Here is a 10,731-nt window from a genome sequence, read left to right as displayed (position 1 = left end):
GTTTATATTAATAAGCTTCACTAAATATTTTCACATTCACTCCAGGAAATGGATCTGTGCTTATAATAATCAAAATTCTCATTCCTCAAGAATACAATATAATCGTGTCTTAAGCCTATCAAATTTTGATAGCTTATAATCTTTGTCATGATATTGCTACTTCAGGAGCAAATCGAGGCATACATATGATCTAGAGAATTTTTCTCTAACATATCTTATGATCATAATACGCGTACGAAAATATCATCACTTTTGATGATCATTATCATATTGTCCCTCCATGTGTATATTCGTGCATTCAATCACTTGTCTTCTTTCAGACATATTATGCACTGCTACCATATACACCTCAAGAATGAAGTAAGTTGTCATATTTCAGACTTATTATATATTGCTACCACATTTACTTCATGAAATGGAGCATATTCCATGGGTCGAATTTTATGACTTTTCATTAAACACCTATTATTTTGCCTTGGCCATCATAATATCATCAATATGGTGCATTGAGATTCAAACTCAACGTCTTACCCATATAAAGGCGTCTTAGACATAAATTAATGAGACTTAAACCCAACATATTATCATCCCTTTTGATAATATTGTTCTTGAGGAATAAATTTAAAACATAAATGGTTCCAAATCAATTATTTTTTCTCAAATCCAACAATAATTATATCATTAGTAGCAAAAAACAAATAACATAAGAAATTACTAAAACAAAAGTCACATATTAGACCAAATTAATAATCAACAGTGATAATATCACATTATATGAATATGAATATGCGAACTGTGTAACTATGCTGCTCCTCGAGATTGATAAAGTAGAAATTAATAGTACATGGTTTGATTATAAGTTAGCGAATATAAATATATATATTAATTAATAAAGTTACTCACGTATATTTTAAGACATGATGGTATTGGTTAAAACTTGATATGCATTAACATTAGTGGACACTAATGGAGGCAGCAACATGAGATAATGAATCAGCAGTTTCTCTTCACACAATTTGTAACTTTCTAACAGATCGGACACCCAAACATGAATCATATATACTTACCTGTAATCCTTATTTGGCAGAGTCTCGTACTGATAACGTGCTATAAAATAAGAAAGAATGAAGAAGAAGAGTAGAGAGAATAAAGAGAGTGATTTTTATTTCTTCTCTTGAGGGATGAGAGATCATAAGATTGTAAATACAATGAACAAAACCCCTCTATTTATAGGAGAAATTTACTCCTAGTCTGAGTAAAAGACGGATGATTCAAATCCTAATAAATATCAAAGTAGATCTTGATAGACATTCACTATAATGTAAATACATTTATAACAATTTGAAAGTTATTAAGCGAGGTATATAATTGCCCGTGTAGTTTAGGGTCTAAAGTAAATTATACGAAGAAGTTCAAGAGTGAAATGATGTATTTTCTCCAATAAAATTGTTCAAGGCAGCATGATGACATGCATGTTGCCTGCTTTGGCATAATTTCATTGGCTCTTTTCTTTTGTATAAGTAAATAGATATACAAGTGTGTGAATTATTGTAAAATTTTATTCTCTCATTAAAGATCTATTTGGAAAGTCATGGTACAAATTAGATTTTGTGTAATTGACTGTAATTACATAGTTTGACATATTTTGATTGACCAGTAATTACAAATTACTTGATCAGCAGATAATTGAGTGTAATTAACAGAGGTAATTACACTCTCCAATTAACAGGAGGAATGCAAATTACTGATAATTACATGTTGTAATTACAAGCTGGTTACTTTTAAATTTTTTTCCTTTTTTTTGTTTTAATTTATTTTTTATTTTAATTATTTTATTTTTTATTTTTTAATTATTCTAATAGTTTTAAAATATATATTTTATTTTATATTATTTTTGTTTCATTTCATTATCATTTCCCAACCTTTACGTTTTGTGATTCCATACAATTATTTGTATTATCTATATTTTAAAATTTATTTTATGTTTATTTTTTCAGTTAGCATAATTTTGTTGATATTCTAATTTTTAAACTAAAGTGGAATTCATTGTTGAATAATGTTATTGATTTACATTTTTTTTCTTTTTTTTTGGATTCACATTCACTTCTTTCACAAAAAGTAAAAAACAACTTCAATTTATATTAATGACCAAATACAATTTCAAACTTCAAGCTCAATTCCGACTTCAAAATATTTTAATTTTCATGGTTATACACGTAATTAAGTCGATGAAGTAGTTTAGTAGAAATTAGAATTGGAGTTGAAGGTGGAGTTGGTGTTGTGTTTGGTTATGAATATAAATGAATATAAATTATAGTTATTTTTAAAATTTTATGAGAGAAGTGTGAAATATTATTTCACTTTTTTTAAAAATTATTTTTAGTAAAGTAAAATAATTCTTATGATCACGTACTATTATTTCACCTTTTTCACTTACGTTAAATAACTTTTTTCTTTTAAAAAAGAAGATTTTTCTGGGGCGTTTGACTATAAAAACTAAAAAGTTTTGAAGTTGGAGTTATGTTTGGCCATGATTTTTGAAAGATATGTTTTGACTTTTGAAAAGTTTTTTTAAATCTAATTTTATACCCAAAACTTTTTAAAACTATCAAAATTGCCTAACTAATTTATCTACTGATTATACTCATGAATGAAAAGAATTTCATATCAATGATAGAAGGGGTCCTAAGCTTAAAAATGAAAATAAACCTACAAATAATGAAAATATACCGGTCTTTTAGCTTAAAAATTTTTATTTGTTGTTCAAAAATATCTTTTACCGAGAAGAAATGTCTTTAAAAAATGTGTCTGGACTTGATTTGTTGTTCATAAAAATGTCTTTCTTTCCGAATTTGCTCCAAAACTCATCTAAACCATTTAAGGACCTTATATGTAATATTAAAAAATTAGGGTTATATGTAATCAAAAAAAAAACTTGAAATTGGAGTTGAAAAAAAGTAAAAACAACAAAAAATTATTTTCACTTTTTTTCAAAAAATTTTAAAATATTTTTGGAATATCTATGGCCAAACACCATGATTCCATAAAGTTAAATTTTTTTTAAAAAAAAGTAAAAAATATCTATGGCGAAAGGGCCTCAAATTTTACGTGCCATCAATTTGTTTTTATCATAAAAAGGAAAAAAAAAGAAAAAAAGAAAAAAAGAAAAAAAGAAAAAGAGAACAAAGAAAATAGAAGAAGCATCTAGTCCCCTCTAATGAATTGCTTGACCGTGTCTTCTACGATATCCCCTAAAATTGCGTAAGCGCCGAGTCATAGGCTCATACGTTTTCTCCGTGACGGCAAAGCGGTTGTTATAACTTATAAATACAGAGCTCCCCTTTTCAACCTTAAAGTCCCCAAAATTGTCATTCTTCTTTCGCGCATCTTCTCTCAAGAAAAGCATAATCTCCTCCCCTTACGTTCTCTTGATAATCTCCTGTCCCTTCCGTTCTCTCGATAATCTCCTGCTCTCAAGGTAACAATAATCTTCTTTCCTTCTCTCTCAGTTGAAACTTCACATATGAATAAAATTTATCGTTGTTTCTTGTTGATTGATCAGATCTGCTGAGAATTAATCGATTTGTATCCTATGTTAAATTACTTGTGCTTGCTTTTTGCTGTTGATGATGTTATAGCGTTTTATTACGTCTATTCGGATCGCTATTTGACACAAATTGTACAAGTTTCCTTGTTTAATTCATTCTGTAGTGATTTTTGTGATAAAATTTAGGCAATTTAAATAAAATTTGCCTTTTCTTCTTGTTGATCGATTAGATCTGATCAAAATTAATCGATTTGAAAGTTTGTCTTTAATGGATGGTGCTTGCTCTTTCTGTTGGTGATGTTGTCGTCTTGAATTTCGTCGATTTGCTTGATTTCTGGTCGCTACTTAATAGAAATCGTTGAAGTTTCCAGGTTTTGTGTCCTATCTAGGGATTTTTGTAATCAATTTGTAAACAAAATTTACCCCCTTTTTTTCTTGTTGATCGATCAGATCTGCTCAAAATTATTCAATTTTAAAGCTATATTAAACGATGACGCATGCTTTTTTTTTTTATGTCGATGATGATACAGCCTTGAATTTCGTCAGTATGATCGATTAGATCTGCTTAAAATTAATTAATTTGAGAACTATGTTAAATAAATGATGTTTAAGTGTTGAATTTTGTTGATTTGCTCGATGTTGGGTGTCTATTTAATAGAAATTGTCAAAGTATCTGTTTGAGAATTTTGTCTATTTGCTTGATTTCTTGTCTATTTGCTTGATTTCTTGTGCGGTTTTTTCTTTCTATTTAATAGAAATTTTTGAAGTTTCCAGGTTTGATTAATTGTGTAATATAGGGGGATATTAGTTGTGTTAATATATTGGGATTTTTGTGATCTAAATTAATCAATTTGAAAACTACGCTTCGTGGATGATGCTTTCCTTCCCTGTTGATGATGTTGTAGTGTGAATTTTGTCTATTTGCTTGATTTCTGGTCTTGGAAGGTTTCAAGAGGGGTAGTGTAGACTGAAGTAATGCTGGAGAGAAGTGATTAAGCTGTGACTTGAGTCAGTTACTGCTAACTGAGGACATGACCCTGGAGGAATAGCATTAGGATAGAGGGTTAAGGGTGTGAATGAGTATTTAGGTTGTACTTGGTGTCATGTGTTTGGCAATGTACAATATGTTTGTGGATGTCGTACATATGTTATTTTATTTTGTTGCTCTTTCATATTGTCTTTTGTCTTGCGCCGGGGTCTATCGGACTCGACCTCTTTAGAGGTAGTGGTATGGACTGCGTACACACTATTCTCCCCACTATTCTTCCCAGATCCCACTATGTGGGAATATACTGGGTTTGTTGTTGTTGTTGCTCGATTTTTGGCTGTTATTTAATAGAAATTGTTTTTAGTGTCCAGTTTGATTAATTGTATCCTGTCTGGAGATTCTTGGAGTAGAAAAGATTTAGAGGGTTTTCTTGCTTCAACATTTTGTTCGACTTTGGATATGTTGCTTTTGCTCTTTCTATGGCTTCTAATCAATCAGGATTCTTTTGTTATTGTCTCCCAAGGTAACTTGGTTTGAGATATTCTAGTTTTTCTTCAATTTGTTTCCTGGGATGGCGCTGATTCCTAATTAGATAAGTTCTAGGATACTTGTGCAAGTTATATTATGTGGGTAGTTTGTTGCTATGGGAGGAAAACTTGCTGAACTTCACTTCTCTTTTGTTTCTTGGACTCCCAGAGCTGGTAGTTTTGCCGTCTCTTTTGTCCGATCTTGACTTGAAGTTGTGACAGAGTTGTGTGTTCCAATATATTTCAGATGCAGATCTTTGTTAAAACCCTCACTGGAAAGACCATCACCCTTGAGGTCGAGAGTTCCGACACCATTGACAATGTTAAAGCAAAAATTCAAGATAAGGAGGGCATTCTTCCTGATCAGCAGAGGCTAATCTTTGCTGGAAAACAGCTTGAAGATGGACGCACTCTTGCTGACTACAACATCCAAAAGGAGTCTACCCTCCATCTTGTCCTCCGTCTCCGTGGTGGAATGCAAATATTCGTTAAAACTCTGACTGGAAAGACTACAACTCTTGAGGTTGAGAGCTCAAGACACCATTGATAATGTCAAAGCTAAAATTCAAGACAAGGAGGGCATTCCCCCTGATCAGCAGAGGCTGATCTTTGCTGGAAAACAGCTTGAAGATGGTAGAACACTTGCTGACTACAACATCCAAAAGGAGTCCACCCTTCGCCTTGTCTTCCGCCTTCGTGGTGGTATGCAGATCTTTGTCAAGACACTTACAGGCAAGACCATTACCCTTGAAGTTGAAAGTTCAGATACAATTGACAACGTGAAGGCGAAAATTCAGGATAAGGAAGGGATTCCTCCAGACCAGCAGAGACTGATTTTCGCTGGCAAGCAACTTGAGGATGGAAGGACCCTGGCAGACTACAACACTCAGAAAGAGTCAAACCCTGCATCTTGTTCTTCGTCTGAGGGGTGGCATGCAAATATTTGTCAAGACTTTGACTGGGAAGACGATCACTTTGGAGGTTGAGAGTTCAGATACCATCGACAATGTTAAAGCAAAGATCCAAGACAAGGAAGGTATTCCCTCCCCCAGATCAGCAGAGATTGATCTTTGCTGGCAAACAACTTGAGGATGGCAGGACTCTTGCAGACTATTAACATCCAAAAGGAGTCAACTCTCCATTTGGTGTTGCGTTTGAGGGGAGGGATGCAGATCTTCGTGAAGACACTAACTGGAAAGACAAATCACATTGGAGGTGGAAAATACTATCGACAATGTGAAAGCAAAGATACAGGATAAGGAGGGGATTCCACCAGATCAACCGAGGCTCATCTTTGCTGGTAAAGCAGCTTGAGGATGGCCGCACCCTTGCAGACTACAATATACAGGAGTCTATTCTTCATCATGTCCTTAGGCTCCGTGGTGGAAACTTCTGAATTTCATGTGCGCTAATACTGCTTTTATGATGACTGTCGATGTTGCTCTGTTTTAAGACTTTTTAGTGTTTTTGTTTGGGTTTTAGCTTTCTGTTAAAAGACATCGTAATGCATTATGTTATGTTGTTTTTGCTGCAAATTAAATAAATATCAGCACATATTAGTGCTGTAATAGACGTATAGATGTGTTGGTGCTCCCCAGATGCATGGTGGTATTGAGAACTTCACAGAAACAGATAAACTATTCATGTACACACCCCATGAAGAAACCCTGACGTGTTGGACGATCAACTGCTAATAGATTGTTCTTTCGTTGATTTACGCAGTCTGTTTCTTCATGTTTCTTTTTCAAGTGTTCGGCTGAAGTTAAAAGGGGAACATAAAAGACCTTACGTCAATTGGTTCACCATATATTTATCCAAAAAAATGAATAAAAGAAAAGGAAAAAGAGAGAGTGATTAAGGAGGAGAATCAAGCATGTTCATGAGACCTATTATGACACTGTGTTCCGTCGGGGTAATTCGCGATTTAAGAGTTGTGCGAATTATGACTGGCAATTTCGCCATTTTTCTATGCGCCACCTCAGCTAATCAACCAAGGACCTATTTTCAACTAGCATTGACTACAGAGCAACTCCAAGCATCAAATATATAAAGATGAAAATAATCACCTGTTTTTCTTTTTATTTCTATTGAAATTTGTACATTATTCTTTTTTGATGACCGTGGTGTGTCCAGGTTAGCTTTTGCTCACCCCAACTAATTTCACGCAACAAGTACCAAGTAATTCTAGAATTTGAACACAATTTGTCTGTTTGAATTTTAATTAACTACTAGGTCATATACTTAACTGCTAATCTTTGCCGGTCTATATATACTGGTAGCAAAGCAAAAATACTAACTTGCTACTGGAAATTTTTGCTTTTCTGTTTATACTGATGCACTAGCTATGATGAATAACTGACTAGTCAGCGCTTTGGGATTGTTGGTGAAAATTACTTCTTTGTTTTGAAAGGTTCGATCTCATATAACACGTTACAAGTGAGAAACAGAGATTTATTGTTCTACAAACTGATATGTTGTTGGACTTCATTGTATGTGTCATGGTGAATTTGGAGGGAAGCTTACTGAAAGTAAAAGCACGAAAAAGAGAACTTTTTACATTTACAAATATGAAAGAGAAAGCTTTGCATCTTACTTTAAGACTCTGCTGATCTAATGATGTGAGATTACTGATTAAAAGATAAGTACCAGAAGCGGAAATGAGTGGTAAAATACGTTCAGAAACTCGCGCCTTCAATTTTCTCTAGACATTGAAGACTCGTTTTAGTTGTTAGAAGGATGCAAACAAGAGAGTAGAAAAGTATTAAGTGGTCAGCAGCGAGAGATTTAACTTGCTTGCTATTCTGCTTGGGTGGTGGGGGAAGGAGAGGATGCAGCAGAAGGTTAAAACTAAAATGATCCAGAAAGAATGGGCTGGTTGGTACTATTGATGTTTAAAGTCAGTTTAGTTCAAGGGAGCTTTGTGTGTATGTCATTCTTGACGACGATGGTTGCCAATTAAACGGTCAGTCACTTGGCACAAAATATACTTTCATTGTACTACATGTATATTTGAAGAGAAGTCTGAATGTGGACAAATCTCAAAATGGAAAAATAAACCATGAGATTTACTACAGTAGAAGATAAATGACTACGAGAAGCGGTGAATGATATAGAAATATGGGGAAGTTCGGATATAATTGGAACTTGAGTACAAAAACCAAAAAGTGAAGCAGTTTTAAACTATATGGCACTTTAAAAAGTAGTAGGACTAGGAGGTATTGGAATTTCTACTGTCCTTTCCAGCATAATTAAAACTTTCTTCATCGAAGGGCGAAGTGATGGTTCTTGAATGAACCAGATACTTATTTTTACCATTCGCTTGAATTGTCTTATATCAACCTCCTCGTCCCCGACTAGTTTGTCTAGCTCTCCTGCATCAAAGCAATCGCAAACCGAGTATTCAAGAATTGACTCGTTTTCATCAAGGCTCCAATCTACACACTTCCGCCTACAGATCAAAATGGACGATACTAAAACTGTAAACGTCTGCTTTCACCGTCACTGGCAGTTTTCGGTACCATTCTGGTGCAACATAGCCCTGGTCCCTCTTATTCCTGTGTAGGTTCTTGTTTGGTCTTTCTTTAAGAGCTTGGACATTCCAAAATCAGATATTTTAGCACAGAACTGATCATCCATGAGTATGTTCTGAGGCTTTATATCGCAATGGATGATTTGCGTGTCACACTCGTCATGTAAATATTGGAGACCCCTTGCAAGATCTCGAGCGATACCACACCTTCCCTCCCATGCTGGCTACTTTTCTGAATTAAATGTACATCCGTGAGTGACCCATAGCTCATGTACTCATACACCAGAAGCATTCTCGATCCATCTAGACAATAACCAAGGAGGCGGACTAGATTTCGGTGATGTGTCCTTCCAATGATTTTTATTTCAGTTTGGAACTCTGTTTCCCCTGCTACCAATTCTTTGTCTAGTCTCTTAACAACTATCACTTTCTGGTCTTCTACCAAAAGTGCTTTAAATACTGTTCCAACTGCTCCCCTCCCTAAACCTTCTTTGAAACCATTGGTTGCCTTCTCTAGTTCTGCATAGGAAAATGCTCGTGGAGCGACATCCTCACATAACTGAACATTTCTATTCTCCTGGATTTCCTGTAAGTCCAGACATGTTTTCTGTGAATGAGGAATCCAGAGAATCCTAACATCAACAAAGCAAAAACAGTCAATGCAGTGCTGGCAATTAGGATGTCTGTCCTTAGCTTTTTGCCTTTTGTTTCTTCAATCTGATTAGGCAGCCCTTCGTTGGCTAGCACATTAATGACCACCTTGACAGATGCTAGATTAGACTTAGTCATGTCTCTCCTTCCCTATCTCAGAGGCAGCCTTTGCTTTCTACGTTCTCTATCTATGAACAGAGCAGCCTCACAGTTACAATCCTGTAGACAGGCTTGTTCACAATCTTCTTTAGTTGTTCTGACCAAAACAGTATACGGAATATCTTCCCATCTTGTGTTTTTAACTACTCATTGCATAGTATTTGGAAGTGTTCGCCTTTAACCGACAGGTTTCTGCAGTGAAATTCCTTAGACAGCCTGCACTCCAATTTCCCGGCATTACAAAATCAAATCCCAGAAGACACAAACATTCAACTTGATCATCTCTATTGATACAAAAACCGTTAAACCCACAAAGGCCTTTTGGAGCACACCTATCATCTGTTGATGACCATATCTTGGAGCTGTTCTGTTGGTTCAGAGAATGTGAATAAATTCGAAGAATACCATCAGCATCAATTTTCATCATATTGATGATGGTCCTTTCACTAGGGTAGCCTCCTTTGGTTACATTTAGTAGATTCATAGTGGAATTGTGCAAGTAGAGGAGGCCGTCAGCATCAAAATTCAGTGCAACATTACTCCTATCTCCACCGAATTGTAAGTAGTAAGCATATGGGTCAATGTCTGGTGTATTGACTGGGTACTGAACAAGGTACCCATCATTTTGCATTTTGAGACGGAAAATCCCCAATGAGTCATCTGTTTCCGAGGCACTGGAGTACAGCTCTTTTCCAGGTGAGAGGTGTTGATCAGGTAAAAGGGTGTTTGTTGGATTGTCAAAACTTTGCCATATGATATTCAGATCATAATTATAGAGCACAAAGTTGCCAGTGTCCAGCATGGAAGCTGAAGCAATGGCTTGATCAGAAAGATCTACGACAGTGATTTCTTGGCCTCCTACTACTTGCACAATAAGCCTTCCATCACGAGTTAAGCGCAAGACTATGCTGCTCCGGACAACAGGACTGTTTCTGTTTGCTGTCCACACTGCTGTTTTCTTAGATATACCGATAATTGAGATTCTGACAGCATAGCCATCGGTTTGTTCATAAAACCCAAAGGAAAAACGCCTTGTGGGTGAAAACCATGATGAATTGGTAGTAGGTGTTAGAGAAGAGCCAAGAGTAATATTGAAGTTCCTTCGTTGTGCTAGTGCTATTGCATGAAATGCAGATAAGATTAATAACCATAACAAAACAGCCATAGATTTTAGCCCTTCTTTTCTTTCTTTTTCTTTTGATTTATCACAAAATTGTGATGTTGATATGCTATGCATTCAGGGATATAACTAGAACTAGGAAGATGTTGAAAATATGTCCCATAAATAAAGTAGGAATAGATATTTTTAGTAGTTTTTAATTATTAGAGT

The 10,731-nt window shown here is 35.0% G+C and overlaps 2 pseudogenes; one reads left to right on the top strand and one right to left on the bottom strand.

Moving 5' to 3' along the window:
• The first annotated feature begins 5,309 nt into the window (after positions 1 to 5,309).
• LOC124889511 lies at positions 5,310 to 6,638 on the top strand (annotated as a pseudogene).
• A 1,515-nt stretch (positions 6,639 to 8,153) lies between these two features.
• On the bottom strand, positions 8,154 to 10,566 carry LOC124889585 (annotated as a pseudogene).
• Between the last annotated feature and the right edge of the window lie 165 nt (positions 10,567 to 10,731).

The sequence above is a fragment of the Capsicum annuum genome, chromosome 12, assembly GCF_002878395.1.
Source record: "Capsicum annuum cultivar UCD-10X-F1 chromosome 12, UCD10Xv1.1, whole genome shotgun sequence".
Classification (NCBI taxonomy): domain Eukaryota; kingdom Viridiplantae; phylum Streptophyta; class Magnoliopsida; order Solanales; family Solanaceae; genus Capsicum; species Capsicum annuum.
Note: the sequence above shows the minus strand (reverse complement) of the source record. Positions and strands in the feature narration are given on the sequence as shown.